At 41.3% G+C, this 16,437-nt stretch overlaps 1 protein-coding gene across 1 annotated transcript in view; it reads right to left on the bottom strand.

The window, feature by feature from the left end:
- LOC139398026 (serine/threonine-protein kinase tousled-like 1-B) overlaps nucleotides 1-16,437 on the bottom strand; it is a 32,135-nt gene that overhangs the window by 11,148 nt on the left and 4,550 nt on the right. The window lies entirely within an intron of this gene.

A 16,437-nucleotide genomic window follows, 5' to 3' on the forward strand; every position in this document is an offset into this window, starting at 1 on the left:
CCATAGACTTCCAGTCATTGCGGCAACGCTAGTTAGCACTGGCTCGCAAAATTTCCTTCAAGGGATGCAAATTCGGTCAATTTCATTGCTGACTAACCAACCGGTTAACAAACAGTTAAATTTGTTCCAAACAGTAAAATGAAGTGACCAACAGAAAATACTATGCATGGAAGACATTTTTCATTAAAACCTTGAAGAAAAAAAAAGAATAAACACGCGACAATAGCAAGCCTATCTTCTAATATTATCAAACATGAAACTACAGTAATGAAGCAGAGACTGAACACATTTTCAAACATTTGCCAAAATGCAATTTGCCGGAAGACACCGTTCTAAAAAGATGCATCTGATGCGAGCCGTTTCATGTGACAGAGATGAACATCTCCATTCGAAACTTTGAGGGAAAATGTAAACATGCAACAACGAGGATGGGTTGTTAATACGATTAGGATTGTGCCTTTGGCTTCTGGATAACTAAATAGTTGATATGAAATCCAGTACTGAGAGAAAGTCTGAATCTCAGCTGTTTCATGCTGCTCCTCCCTCTCCCACTGCTCCCTGCGCCTGTCAGTTTTTTTTTTGCATGGGCTGCATCTCAATCCACCGAAGGGCAGCCTTCCGAATCTGCGGTGGAAGTTGGCCGAGGTACAGCTGTGCTTGTCAGACCGCGAGACGCCTCGAAAAAGTCTGTATCATCAGAACAGTTTGGCATACTAACTAATATGACCACTCAATGGAAAGATGAGCCCCTCACTAACGGTGATGTTCTCGGTTGTACTCTAGTAGTCTAGTTTGGGCTACACACTAATATGACCCGTCTATGGAAAGGTGAGAATCTCAAACATGTCTGTTGTTTTACTCTAGGAAGCCCACGAGTGTCACACGGCTCGCCTGTAGGTAGGCCAGTATCAGTAAAAAAAAAAAGATTAAAAAAAAGAATGGAAGTAAACCAAACATTAGGAGTGCATCTGGCACCTACTACGATACCCCGTTCAAAACGCAATTAAATATTGTCTTCCCCATTCACCTTCTGAATGGCACACATACACAATTAATGTCTCAAGGATTCAAAAATCCTTCTTTTGACCAGTCTCCTCCCCCTCATCTACACTGGTTGAAGTGGATTTACCAAGACATCAATAAGGGATCACAGCTTTCAGGGCCTAAAATTAACACCAGCCATGTTGGCGGGTGGTCAGGGCTCCACAGAGTGAGCATTTCACTTCATTTGTAAATAAAACTAGTAAAGTATGATCACATTTACAGTTCCAGTCAAAAGTTGACACCTACTCATTCCAGGGTTTTTCTATATTTATTTTACTATTTCCTACATTGTAGAATAATAGTGAAGACATCAGAACTATGAAATAACACTTGGAATCAGAGAACAGACTAGCAGCTGTCCACACAAACATACTTTTGGGTCATGTAGTATCAATATTTAAAGTTTCAACTGCTAGGGAAGAGAAAAAAAAAAAAAAAGAAGCTGCTACTGGTCATACTCAATTTCACAGGCACATATATGACTTGTCACGTTACTACGGTAACGTCCCGCACTTAAAGGGGCAGGTGAATCTCTCTCATCTGTAATATTTTTGTGAAGACTTCCGTCACAAAATGTATGAAATTAAATTTACCACATTACTTCTTACTAGTAGTACATTTATGGTTTTAGGAATATTACAAAGCACACTCATCTGCTTTTGTGTTTTGTTGGTATAATTGCAACAAAAAAACAATATTTTGGTTGTTAAAATCTGAGTGGGTGGTAGATTAAATATATAATTATAGGCCCTGATAGCTTTCACCCGGTCAGTCTCATGCAAAGAGCAGGTGTTCTTAATGTTTTGTATACTCCAAAAGTAGTTTAGTGCCCCAAAATGTAGTATTTCTTATATATAGGACAGACACTAAAGTAGAACTGAGTTTAACTATTTTGCAGATGTAAAATCATTCTAAAAATCAGTAAAAAACATCAAATTCCCAGTTAATGCTACAAAACCAACTTCAAGGTTTTAAAAATAGGTTATATTTGACTCAATTCCATGATGTACAGTAAGGCATTGTTGGCAGAATAGATGGATGCAGTTGCAGTGCATGATGAATATAATTCACCAATACATTTCCTGGGAGTCCCAAAAATATTGCTATCAGGTTGTAACTCACAGCTGGCCTAGTACATTGTTTGCAACCTCCACCCATTCAGGATTAGGGCTGGGCGATATGGACAAAATATCATATACCGATTTGTCATGTTTGACAGTATTCGATTTTTTGAATAAATACTCAATATACTTTGAGTAGTTCATGACCCTAGGGTGGCAATACAAATAAGTTATTTCAAAATGGGGCTTCAATACAACTCTAAACAAACATACATTTCTGTACTTCTATCATCATTTCCACAAAGCATGATACGAGCCAAAATAAATCTAGACCTAGTTAACTGGTGGAATCATGGAAATTATGATTAATCTAATTCTATAGTTGGAAACAGTGGGAAGCACCTAGAATAAATTGTCTGACGTGAATAAGTCAGTGAAGAATTATTGACAGAGTAAGAACCAGTGTTGGTCAGTGTTTCCAGGTGACCCTAATTAGATGTTACATGTTCTCTCACTTCATGTAGCTAGTTAGGTGAATGAATATGTTGGTTATTACTCTCTGATAAGCAGGTTTGTGCAGTGGTATCTTATCAAGGCCTACATCAGAATCGGTACCAGGCCGTATTAGCCAACTAGCTGTGTTTGCTCTGACTCTTAGTACATTTAGCAAGCTTGCGATTAGCATTAGCAGCTAAAAAAAAATATTATAGCAAAACCTTGCTAATAAGACAACTAGCAAAGAGTAAGATGCACAAACGAATAGTGTAATTATAGAAACGCTTGTGGAAAGCAGCATGTCACCAACATTGTTGCATCCATCGACCCATGCAGAGTGAACAGCAAGAAAGTGCTTGGTCCAACAACTGCTCTCTCCTTGAGTGACAGGGGGCAGGGCTTGGTGTGGTTAGTGGCATTCAGCAGCAGGGAGAGATGAGTCAAATATAAAACAGAGTAAACTATCACATAGACCCCTTTCTGTGTTTACAAACGAGGGAGATATGCGCAAGTTGGTGGCAGAACACCAGTTCTTATTGAACGCCAGCAACAACAGAAAATCTGTGCGTGACGTCAGTGTGTGGTGTACTGGAAAAGGGTCTATTTAACAAACCAAACATTGAAACACTAATAGAAGATAAAGTAAAAACTCAAACTGGTCTGTGCATCAATACCGGTATACAGTAAAATATGGCATACCACCCAGCCCTGTTCAGGTTACACCAGTTTAGTTTATGACTCAATATTCTGGACAAAAATGGATGAAACTAAGGCTGGGAATGTCAATACAATCATCTGTGGATCTATTGGGGCGGTATGCAAATTGAAGTGGGTCTAGAGTGTCAGGTAAAGTGGAGGTGATATAATCCTTAACTAGTGTCTCAAAGCACTTCATGATGACAGAAGTGAGTGCGATGGGGCGACAGTCATTTAGTTCAGTTACCTTTTCTTTCTTGGGTACAGGAATAATGGTGGACATCTTGAAGCAAGTGGGGACAGCAGACGGCTGTTCGTAAACACTTCAGCCAGCTGGTCTGCGCATGCTCAGAGAACACAGCTAGGGATGACGTCTGGGCCGGCAGCCTTGTGAGGGTTAACACGCTTAAATGTCTTAATATTAATAATAATAATAATAATAATAATAATAATAATAATAATAATAATATCGGCCACGGAGAATGAGAGCCCACTGAGAGTCCTCCGGAGCGGGCGTGTCGATGACACAGTGTTATCCTCAAAGTGGGCGAAGGTGTTTAAGCCTGTCCTGGAGCAAGACTGTCCGCGACGTGGCTGGTTTTCGCTTTGTAATCTGACTGCCTGGAGTCCCTGCCACATACGTCTCATGTCTGAGCCGGTAAATTGCAACTCCACTGTCTCTGTAATGACATTTTGCCTGTGATTGTCTACGAAGGGCATATGTGCACTGTTTGTATTCTACCATATTCCCAGTCACCTTGCCGTGGTTAAATGCAGTGGTTGGCGCTTTCAGTTTTGCATGAATGCTGCCATCTATCCACAGTTTTTGATTTGGGTAGGTTTTAATAGCCAGTGGGAACAACCCGCCCTATACACTTCCTGATGAACTCAGTCACCGCGCACGTCAATGTTATTCTCGAAGGCAACCCGGAACATATCCCAGTCTGCGTGATCAAATCTTTAAACAATTCAATTGGTCAGACGAGTATAGCATAGACCTTAGCACAGGTAATTCCTGTTTGGGTTTCTGCCTATAGGAAGGGAGGAGCAGAATGGAGTCATGATCTGATTGCCAAAGGGAGGGCGTTGTAGCCATCCCGGAAGGGAAAGTAACATGTTTTTGAAGCGCTACAGTACTACAGGCAATGTCTTGATAAAACTTTGGGAGTGTTTTCCTCAAATTTGCTTTGTTAAAGGCCCGAGCTACAATAAATTGCGGCCTCAGGATGTGTGGTTTCCAGTTGACACAAAGTCCAGTGTAGTTCCTTGAAGGCCGTGGTGGTATTGGCTTGAGGGGGAATATACACGGCTGTGATTATAACATAAGAGAATTGTCTTGGGAGGTAATATGGTCGTCACTTGATTGTGAGGTATTCTAGGTCGGGTAAACAAAAGGACGTGAGGTCCCTGTACGTTATCACAATCACACCATGAGTAGTTAATCATACACCTCCACCTTTCTTCTTCCCATCTGTTCGATGTACTGAGAACCCAGCTGGCTGTATGGACGGGCACAGTATATAAGGAGTCATGATTCCGTAAACCAGTATGTTACAGTCCCCAGATACACATCGGGGAGCTGAGCTCATCTACTTTACTGTCCAGGGACTGAACATTAGCAAGTAATATACACACGGAAGCGCTGGATGAAGTCCACGCCGAATACCTCTTCCCGCCGGCAGCGTCTTGGAGCAGCCTCTGGGATAAGTTTGATTACCAGTTGTGCATTTGGTTTGCTAATTTAGTAGCTAGTTAGCCATCTAGCGGAATAGTTTGCTTCATCCAAAATGAAGCATTTGCTTGGCAACAGCAGAGACTACCCTGCTGACTACCCTTCAAATCCAGGCTCTATCACACCAAACATGCACAGCATGACAGTATACCCAGAGAATTATTTTAGAACAGAAAGCTTCAGGAAAAAGTGCTTCGACAGTGGAAAAGTCAGTCAGAAGGCATTGATGTCATTTTATAAAAGGTGATAAGCAGAAATAAGGGAGTACTCACATAGTAGTATATGTGAGTTTCTCTTTCAAATAATCCCCTGGCCTTGTACACAGCTAATAGCTAACATTATCCAAAGCAAGCAGCCCTATCAGTAGCTAGCTAAGTAACAGCACAGATTAAAAATGATCAGGCCTACTGGACATCTTACTGTAGAAATGATTGTTGAAAACAAGTCTAGGTTGGAACTAGAGGTCGACCGATTATGATTTTTCAACACCGATACAGATTATTGGAGGACCAAAAAAAAAGCCGATACCGATTAGTCGGACTATTTAAATTTTTAAAACGTATTTGTAATAATGACAATTACAACAATACTGAATGAACACTTATTTTAACTTAATAGAATACATCAATCAAATCAATTTAGCCTCAAATAAATGAACATGTTCAATTTGGTTTAAATAATGCAAAAACAAAGTGTTGGAAAGTAAAAGTGCAATATGTGCCATGTAAAAAAAGCTAACGTTTCAGTTCCTTGCTCAGAACATATGAAAGCTGGTGGTTCCTTTTAACATGAGTCTTCAATATTCCCAAGAAAGAAGTTTTAGGTTATTACAGGAATTATAGGACTCTCTCTCTATACCATTTGCATTTCATATACCTTTGACTATTGGATGTTCTTATAGGCACTGCACTATACTATTGCCAGTGTAACAGGATAGCTTCAGTCCCTCTCCTCGCCCCTACCTGGGCTCGAACCAGGAACACATCGACAACAGCCACCCTCGAAGCATCGTTACCCATCGCTCCACAAAAGCCGCGGCCCTTGCAGAGCAAGGGGAACAACTACTCCAAGTCTCAGAGCGAGTGACGTTTGAAACGCTATTAGCGCGCACCCCGCTAACTAGCCAGCCATTTCACATCGGTTACACCAGCCTAATCTCGGGAGTTGATAGGCTTGAAGTCATAAACAGCGCAATGCTTGAAGCATTGCGAAGAGCTGCAGGCTAACGCACAAAAGTGCTGTTTGAATGAATGCTTACGAGCCTGTTGCTGCCTACCACCGCTCAGTCAGACTGCTATATCAAATCATAGACTTAATTATAACATAACACACAGAAATACGCACCTTAGGTCATTAATATGGTCAAATCCGGAAACGATAATTTCTAAAATAAAACGTTTATTCTTTCAGTGAAATATAGAACCGTTCCGTATTTTATCTAACGGGTGGCATCCATAAGTCTAAATATTCCTGTTACATTTCACAACCTTCAATGTTATGTCATAATTACGTAAAATTCTGGCAAATTAGTTCGCAACGAGCCAGGCAGCCCAAACTGTTGCATATACCCTGACTCTGCATGCAATGAACGCAAGAGAAGTGACACAATTTCCCTAGTTTAATATTGCCTGCTAACATGAATTTATTTTTACTAAATATGCAGGTTTAAAAATCTATACTTCTATGTATTGATTTTAAGAACGGCATTGATGTTCATGGTTAGGTACATTCGTGCAACGATTATGCTTTTCGCAAATGCGCCTTTGTTAAAATCATCCCCCATTTGGCGAAGTTGGCTGCTTTTGTTAGGAAGAAATAGTCTTCACAACGAGCCAGGCGGCTTAAACTGCTGCATATACCACGATTCTGTTGCACAGAATGCAAGAGAAGTGACACATTTTCCCTAGTTAAAAGAAATTCATGTTAGCAGGCAATATTAACTAAATATGCAGGTTTAAAAATATATTCTGTGTATTAATTTTAAGAAAGGCGTTGACGTTTATGGTTAGGTGCACATTGGTGCAACGACGGTGCTTTTTTTGCGAAAGTGCTTGTTAAATCACCAGTTTGCAAAGTAGGCTGATTCAATGCTAAATTAACAGGCACCACATCGATTATATGCAACGCAGGACAAGCTAGATCAACTAGTAATATCATCAACCATGAGTAGTTAACTAGTGATTATGTTAAGATTTATTGTTTTTTTATAAGATACATTTAACTTCTCTAGAGATACCCTAGGGTAGGGTGCACTATTTTCACCTCCGGATGAAAAGTGTGCCAAAAGTAAACTGCCTGCTACTCAGGCCCAGAAGCTAAGATATGCATAGATTTGGTAGATTTGGATAGAAAACACTAAAGTTTCCAAAACTGTTCAAATAATTTCTGAGTATAACAGAACTGATTTGGCAGGCGGAAACCTGAGAAATATCCATCCAGGATGTAGGATTTTTTGTGTGTTTGTAGTTTTCTATTCAATGCCATTACAGTATCCATTGACGTAGGACTCCAGTTGCAGTTCCTATGCCTTCCACTAGCTGTCAACCGTCTTTAGAAATGGTTTCAGGCTTGTATTCTGAAAAATGAGGGAGTAAGACCAGTCAATGACTGGACCCTAAAGTGTCAAAGAGCTTTTTCATGCGCAATCCCGAGAGCGCAACTTTCTTGCTCAGACACAAGAGGTATGTGGCAGGGTCTACAGTCAATCACGGACTACAAGAAGAAAACCAGCCCAGTCACGGACCAGGATGTCTTGCTCCCAGGCAGACTAAATAACTTTTTTTTGCCCGCTTTGAGGACAATACAGTGCCACTGACACGGCCTGCAACGAAAACATGCGGACTCTCCTTCACTGCAGCCGAGGTGAGTAAAACATTTAAACGTGTTAACCCTCGCAAGGCTGCAGGCCCAGACGGCATCCCCAGCCGCACCCTCAGAGCATGCGCAGACCAGCTGGCCGGTGTGTTTACGGACATATTCAATCAATCCCTATACCAGTCTGCTGTTCCCACATGCTTCAAGAGGGCCACCATTGTTCCTGTTCCCAAGAAAGCTAAGGTAACTGAGCTAAACGACTACCGCCCCGTAGCACTCACTTCCGTCATCATGAAGTGCTTTGAGAGACTAGTCAAGGACCATATCACCTCCACCCTACCTGACACCCTAGACCCACTCCAATTTGCTTACCGCCCAAATAGGTCCACAGACGATGCAATCTCAACCACACTACCCTAACCCATCTGGACAAGAGGAATACCTATGTGAGAATGCTGTTCATCGACTACAGCTCGGCCTTCAACACCATAGTACCCTCCAAGCTCGTCATCAAGCTCGAGACCCTGGGTCTCGACCCCGCCCTGTGCAACTGGGTACTGGACTTCCTGACGGGCCGTCCCCAGGTGGTGAGGGTAGGCAACAACATCTCCACCCCACTGATCCTCAACACTGGGGCCCCACAAGGGTGCATTCTGAGCCCTCTCCTGTACTCCCTGTTCACCCACGACTGCGTGGCCACGCACGCCTCCAACTCAATCATCAAGTTTGCGGACGACACAACAGTGGTAGGCTTGATTACCAAGAACGACGAGACGGCCTACAGGGAGGAGGTGAGGGCCCTCGGAGTGTGGTGTCAGGAAAATAACCCCACACTCAACGTCAACAAAACTAAGGAGATGATTGTGGACTTCAGGAAACAGCAGAGGGAACACCCCCCTATCCACACCGATGGAACAGTAGTGGAGAGGGTAGTAAGTTAAGTTCCTCGGCATACACATCACAGACAAACTGAATTGGTCCACTCACACAGACAGCATCGTGAAGAAGGCGCAGCAGCGCCTCTTCAACCTCAGGAGGCTGAAGAAATTTGGCTTGTCACCAAAAGCACTCAAACTTCTACAGATGCACAATCGAGAGCATCCTGGCGGGCTGTATCACCGCCTGGTACGGCAACTGCTCCGCCCACAACCGTAAGGATCTCCAGAGGGTAGTGAGGTCTGCACAACGCATCACCGGGGGCAAACTACCTGCCCTCCAGGACACCTACACCACCCGATGTTACAGGAAGGCCATAAAGATCATCAAGGACAACAACCACCCGAGCCACTGCCTGTTCACCCCGCTATCATCCAGAAGGCGAGGTCAGTACAGGTGCATCAAAGCTGGGACCGAGAGACTGAAAAACAGCTTCTATCTCAAGGCCATCAGACTGTTAAACAGCCACCACTAACATTGAGTGGCTGCTGCCAACACACTGACTCAACTCCAGCCACTTTAATAATGGGAATTGAAGGGAAATGTAAAATATATCACTAGCCACTTTAAACAATGCTACCTAATGTTTACATACCCTACATTATTCATCTCATATGTATACGTATATACTGTACTCTATATCATCTACTGCATCCTTATGTAATACATGTATCACTAGCCACTTTAACTATGCCACTTTGTTTACATACTCATCTCATATGTATATACTGTACTCGATACCATCTACTGTATCTTGCCTATGCTGCTCTGTACCATCACTCATCCATATATCTTTATGTACATATTCTTTATCCCCTTACACTGTGTATAAGACAGTAGTTTTGGAATTGTTAGTTAGATTACTTGTTGGTTATTACTGCATTGTCGGAACTAGAAGCACAAGCATTTCGCTACACTCGCATTAACATCTGCTAACCATGTGTATGTGACAAATAAAATGTGATTTTATTTGATTTTGTTTACCTTTTATATTGACAACGTTATTGTCCGGTTGAATTATTGATTATTTAGGCTAAAAACCTGAGGATTGAATATAAACATCGTTTGACATGTTTCTATGAACTTTACGGATACAATTTCGATTTTTTTGTCTGCCTGTTGTGACTGCGTTTGAGCCTGTGGATTACTGAAGAAAACGTGTGAACAAAACGGAGGTGTTTGAGTATAAAGAGAGTCTATCGAACAAAACTAACATTTATTGAGTAAATTAATGTCTGAGTGCAACCATATGAAGATCAAAGGTAAGTGATTAATTCTCTATTTCTGACTTGTGTAACTCTTCTACTTGGCTGGTTACCGTTTAATGATTTGTCTGCTAGGCGATGTTCTCAAATAATCGCATGGTATGCTTTTGCCGTAAAGCCTTTTTGAAATCTGACACCGTGGTTGGATTCACAAGAAGTTAATCTTTAAACCTATGCATAACACGTATGTTTTCTGAATTTTTATAATCAGTATCTGTTTTTGAATTTGGCGCTCTGCAATTTCACTGGAAGTTGGTCAGGTGGGACGCTACCGTCGCACGTACCCTAGAAAGGTTAATGCTAGCTAGCAACTTACCGTGGCTCCTTGCTGCACTCGCATAACAGGTCGTCAGCCTGCCACGCAGTCTCCTCGTGGAGTGCAATGTAATCGGCAATAATCGGTGTCCAAAAATGCTGATTACCGATTGTTATGAAAACTTCAAATAGGCCCTAATTAAATTGGCCATTCCGATTAATCGGTCGACCTCTAGTTGGAACCGTTGCTGTTAAAATACAAGTAATCATTTTTATTCTGAACTGGAATAAACTGATTGCTTCAAAAAGTATCCCGTTTCAAACACAGTTCTGGGTTGCTCATCTACAGCAGGAAGCAGTCTCCTGCATAACTGAGAAAGCAGTAAATGTTCTGGTCCTGTTTGGCACCAAATACCTATGTCAGTCAGGGTTCTCAACTCTGGATTACTTAAACAAGTACAGAAACAGTCTCAATGCTGAGTGTTACACTGTCAGAAACTGAGCCCAGAATAGACCTACTTGTTGAAACACCTCTAATTAGGACTGTGTGTGTGTGTGTTAACGGTCTACATCCGTGTGATTGAAATTAAAAAATATATTTTAAAGCTATTTAACTAGGCAAGTCAGTTAAAAACAAATCCTTATTTACAAGGACGCCCTACCCTGGACGACGCTGGGATAATTGTGCACATCCCTATTAGACTTCCAAACACGGCCGGAGGTGATACAGCCTGGATCAGTTTATTCCAATTCAGAATAAATAAAAAAAGGGACTATTTTAACAGCAACAGCTCCAACCTTGACTTTCGACAATAATTTCTACAGTAAGATGTACATTAGGCCCGATCATTTCTCATCTGTACTGTTACTTAGTGCAACCCTATCAAAAAGCCTGCGTGTCTGTTCTGTTATCAATCAGTTTGTTCCTTCAGAATGAAAATGATTTATTTAATTTTAAACCGCAACAGTTCCAACAGACAGATATGTAAGAGTTTTTAAAATGGAGGAAAATAAACATTACTAGCTATTTATATGGCCATTTCATTTCATTGTTATTTGTTTGTCTATATGCATTAAACAAATGCAATAAGGGCAATGAAATGTACCAATATTTACATATAGTTGCATATGTTCTTAAGCTTGTGTCCCAGGAAAAACACAGAATTTCTAATTCAGGTCCCAGGCTAAAAAAGTTTAAGAACCCCTGATCTAAAGTCACACTGTTGCTACCACCTGTAAAAACTCAGTCCAGTTCAAAGTGAATGATGGCGGGCCCTTGTGGCAAATGGCTTATTTGCATAAAGGCCTACTGTAGCTCTGGTTGGCTATGGCACACCGGTCTGTGTAGACTCCCATCCTGGACGAGGCCAATGTTTAGGTTTTATTTACTCCATTGTCTATTCATTGTCCAAACGCACGGTCTGCTTTTCCACTAGATCGCTATAGAATTTTCACATTTACAGACTGTTTGGGAATGACAGTATGAAAACAACCAAATATGTACTCGCTTGTCAGGTAACGTAAAACAGTTGTCATTCTTCCTGGGGGTTAAAAGGGGTCCTAAAATTTCAAATCAAACAACAAAATTATGTTCTTAGTAACAGCTTAGACTCTTAAGGATTAACTGCAAGGTAACGTCGGGATTGACTAGGAATCCTGAAGACCTTCAGAATACGCTTGAAGATCAGTCCAGAGGAATACCCCAACCATATAAGGTTGCATAGAATCTGTTAAAAGGCATTATCAAAGAGCTATCCACTTGGTTAAAACTAAAGGATGTGATAAAGCAAAACTAATGAGGATTGTTCCCTTGTCACGCACAAAACAGCTGAAAGCAATTTCCTGAAGTCTGAAATGTTTAATAGGCAAAATGTCTGGTTACATCATGTCTGAACAGAGAAAGGGAGATGCAATGTCCTAAATTTATACTCACGATAACATTTTATAAAACACTAAAATAGCTTAATCCCAGTACATGGGATTACATGACCACATTCTGCATGGTGAGTGTTCAAGGCAAACATGACACTAGGTGCTCTATATCAAGACACTTGTGTAATATATAAGTATGTGGACAACCCTTCAAAATTAGTGGATTAGGCCATTTCAGCCACACCCATGGCGGACAGGTGTATAAAATCAAGCACACAGCCATACAATCTCCATAGACAAACATTGGCAGTAGAATGGCATTACTGAACAGCTCAGTGACTTTCAACGTAGCAGTCATACGATGCCACCTTTCCAACAAGTTAGTTCGTCAAATTTCTACTCTGCTAGAGCTGCCCTGGTCAACTGTAAGTGCTGTTATTGTTAAGTCAAAACGTCTAGGAGCAACAACGGCTCATTCGCAAAGTGATAAGCCACAAGCTCACAGAACGAAACTAGAGGTCGACCGATTATGATTTTTCAACACATATACCGATTATTGGAGGACCAAAAAAGCCGATTATTATTATTATTTTTTTTTTAAACGTCTGATTCTTTATTTATTTGTAATAATGACAATTACAACAATACTGAATAAAAACATAATATAATACATCAATAAAATCAATTAAGCCTCAAGTAAATAATGAAACATGTTCAATTTGGTTTAAATAATGCGAAAGTAAAAGTGCAATATGTGCCATGTAAGAAAGCTAACGTTTCAGTTCCTTGCTCAGAACATGAGAACATATGAAAGCTGGTGGTTCCTTTTAACATGAGTCTTCAATATTCCCAGGTAAGAAGTTTTAGGTATTATAGGACTATTTCCCTCTATACCATTTGTATTTCATTAACCTTTGACTATTGGATGTTCTTATAGCCAGTTTAGTATTGCCAGTGTAACAGTATAGCTTCCGTCCCGTCCCTCTCCTCGCTCCTCCCTGGGCTCGAACCAGCAACACAACGACAACAGCCACCATCGAAGCAGCGTTACCCATTCAGAGCAAGGGGATCAACTACTAGAAGGCTCAGAATGAGTGACGTTTGAAACACTATTAGCGCGCGTTAACTAGCTAGCCATTTCACTTTGGTTACACCAGCCTCATCTCAGGAGTTAAACAGTGCAGGACGCACAACGAAGAGCTGCTGGCAAAACGCAAAGAAAGTGCTGTTTGAATGAATGTTTACGCGCCTGCTTCTGCCTACCACCGCTCAGTCAGATACTTAGATACTTGTATTCTCAGTCAGGTTATATGCAACGCAGGACACGCTAGATAATATCTAGTAATATTATCAACCATGTGTAGTTAACTAGTGATTATGATTGATTGTTTTTTATAAGATAAGTTTAATGCTAGCTAGCAACTTACCATGGCTTACTGCATTCGCATGTAAATGAAAGAGAGCCGCACACTCTAAGAGCTCAGATGCAAAAATGTAATACCAAAGTGTCTTCATCAGGGTATAATCACAAACACTGCGGGATGACTCGTTTATATAGTGTCAAAAGACACAGGTGTCTGTAATCATGGCCAGGAGTGGCCTAATATCATTGGTTAATAATCAAATATTAAAATGTCATACAAAGAACAGCATACAAACAAATGGATAGCATACGATCATAGATTAATTTGACTATACAAGTTTACAAACAATTACAAATGGCAAAGTCACAATAATCACAAGAATGGCTTCAGATCAAAGTCTAAGTTGAGACCGAAGGGCACAAGGGTCTTTAAATCAAAGATCCAGGCAGCCTCTCGTTTTAACAATAAATTATCAAGGTCACCCCCTCTCCTAGGGAGGGTGACATGTTCGATGCCAATATAACGCAGAGACGAAATCGAGTGGCCTGCCTCCAAGAAGTGGGTCGCAACTGGATAAGTAAAGTTTTTACACCTAATGGTGCTACGATGCTCTGAGATACGTACTTTTAATTCACGCTTTGTTTTACCCACATAATTTTTACCACAAGGACAAGTTATAAGATAAATAACTGCCTTAGTGGAGCACGTAATAACACCTTTTATTGGGATCGATTTCCCTGTTTGTGGGTGTTTGAAGGATCTACATTTATAAGTGCCATTGCATTGAGCACAGCCATTACATTTGTAATTTCCATGTAGTAGGGGCGCAAATAGATGTTGTTCAGGAATATCTTGGGGTGGTAAATCAGAGTTTACCAATTGGTCTCTGAGATTTCTGCCCCGCGAGAATGCATTCGCGTAACAGGTAGTCAGTCTCCTTGTGGAGTGCAACGAGAGAGAGACAGGTCGTTATTGCGTTGGATTAGTTAACTTCTTGCTCCTACTTGAGACGCAGATGTCTCAAGTAGACACCTGGAAATGCAAATGCGCTACGCTAAATGCTAAATGTACTCATTAAAACTCAAACGTTCATCAAAATTCACATGCAGGGTATTGAATTAAAGCTACACTCGTTGTGAACCTAGCCAACAAGTCAGATTTTTAAAATGCTTTTCGGCGAAAGCATGAGAAGCTATTATCTGATAGCATGCAACACCCCAAAATGCCCGAATGTGATGTAAACAAAGATATAGCTTAGCCGGCGCTACACAAAACGCAGAAATAAAATATAAAACATTCATTACCTTTGAAGAGCTTCTTTCTTGGCACTCCTATATGCCCCATAAACATCACTATTGGGTCTTTTTTTCGTTTAAAATCGGTCCATATATACCCAAAATAGCTTTCTCTATATATATATATATATATATATATATATATATATTTGGCAAATCGGTGCCCAAAAATACCGATTTCCGATTGTTATGAAAACTTAAAATCTAAACAAAACCACCTAAAAGTAATCTTTCCTCAGTTGCAACACTCACTACAGAGTTCCAAACTGCCCATGGATGCAACGTCAGCACAAGAACTGTTTGGGAGGGAGCTTCATGAAATGGGTTTCCATGGTCGAGCAGCCGCACACAAGCCTATGCTCACCATGCGCAATGCCAAGCGTCAGCTGGAGTGATGTAAAGCTCGCCGTCATTGGACTCTGGAGCAGTGGAAACACATTCTCTGGAGTGATGAGCCACGCGTCACCATCTGACAGGCCAATGGACAAATCTGGGTTTGGCGGATACCAGGAGAACGCTACCTGCCCCAATGCATAGTGCCAACTGTAAAGTTTGGTGGAGAAGGAATAATGGTCTGGAGCTGTTGTTCATAGTTCGGGCTAGGCCCCTTAATCTTAAAGCTACAGCATACAATGACATTCTAGACGATTCTGTGCTTCCTACTTTGTGACAACAGTTTGGGGAAGGCCCTTCAGCATGACAATGCCCCGGTGTACAAAGCGAGGTCCATACAGAAATGGTTTGAGATAGTCATGAATGAACTTGACTGGCCTGCACAGATTCCTGACCTCAACCCTGTCGAACACCTTAGGGATGAATTGGAACTCCGACTGGGAGCCAGGCCTAATCGACCAACATCAGTGCCCGACCTCAGTAATGCTCGTGGCTGAATGGAAGCAAGTCCCCGCAGCAATGTTCCAACATCTAGTGGAAAGCCTTCCCAGAAGAGTGGAGACTTAAAGCAGCAAAATGTAGGGACCAACATCATATTAATGCCCATGATTTTGGAACGAGACGGTCAACAAGCAGCTATCCACATACTTTTGGGTCATGTAGTGTATGAGTTTCGATAATAGCCTTTGCTAGATCTTTATCATTTCACATGTAAACAAGGATTTAAACTAGTAGACTACATCCTAGACAGAGAATAGGATTGGACTGTCTCCCTAAAGCCTAAAGGCCTCTGGGAGACAGCTGACATAGCCTTGCTCTAACAAGCACTCCATTTTGTATCAACAAAGGGCTATGAGGTCTCTTAACACCTGTTCAGTCAGTGCATCATGTCTGCTGCAACACTTCCTCTGTCAGAGCACAGATAGGACTAATGCCAGAGAGACACTGATTATTTACATATATCTTACCAAATGCAATGACGGTCAAAAGTGAATCTACATCTCAGGTACTGCCATAAATCTTCTGAATTCTGCCCAACTATCCAGTAAAGTTAAAGACAGGGTGGAGGAAACGCCTAAATAAAAGCCAAAGCTCTAGATGTATATCCTTTACAGACATCAGGTTTCCTCAGAGCAGTCAGTGTGTCCAGTACAAGCCCCTTTACTCTGGCCAGTACAGTTCATGGTGGTTTCCCACCAGCTTGTGGTTTACAGC

This window comes from Oncorhynchus clarkii, chromosome 3 (assembly GCF_045791955.1).
Source record: "Oncorhynchus clarkii lewisi isolate Uvic-CL-2024 chromosome 3, UVic_Ocla_1.0, whole genome shotgun sequence".
Classification (NCBI taxonomy): domain Eukaryota; kingdom Metazoa; phylum Chordata; class Actinopteri; order Salmoniformes; family Salmonidae; genus Oncorhynchus; species Oncorhynchus clarkii.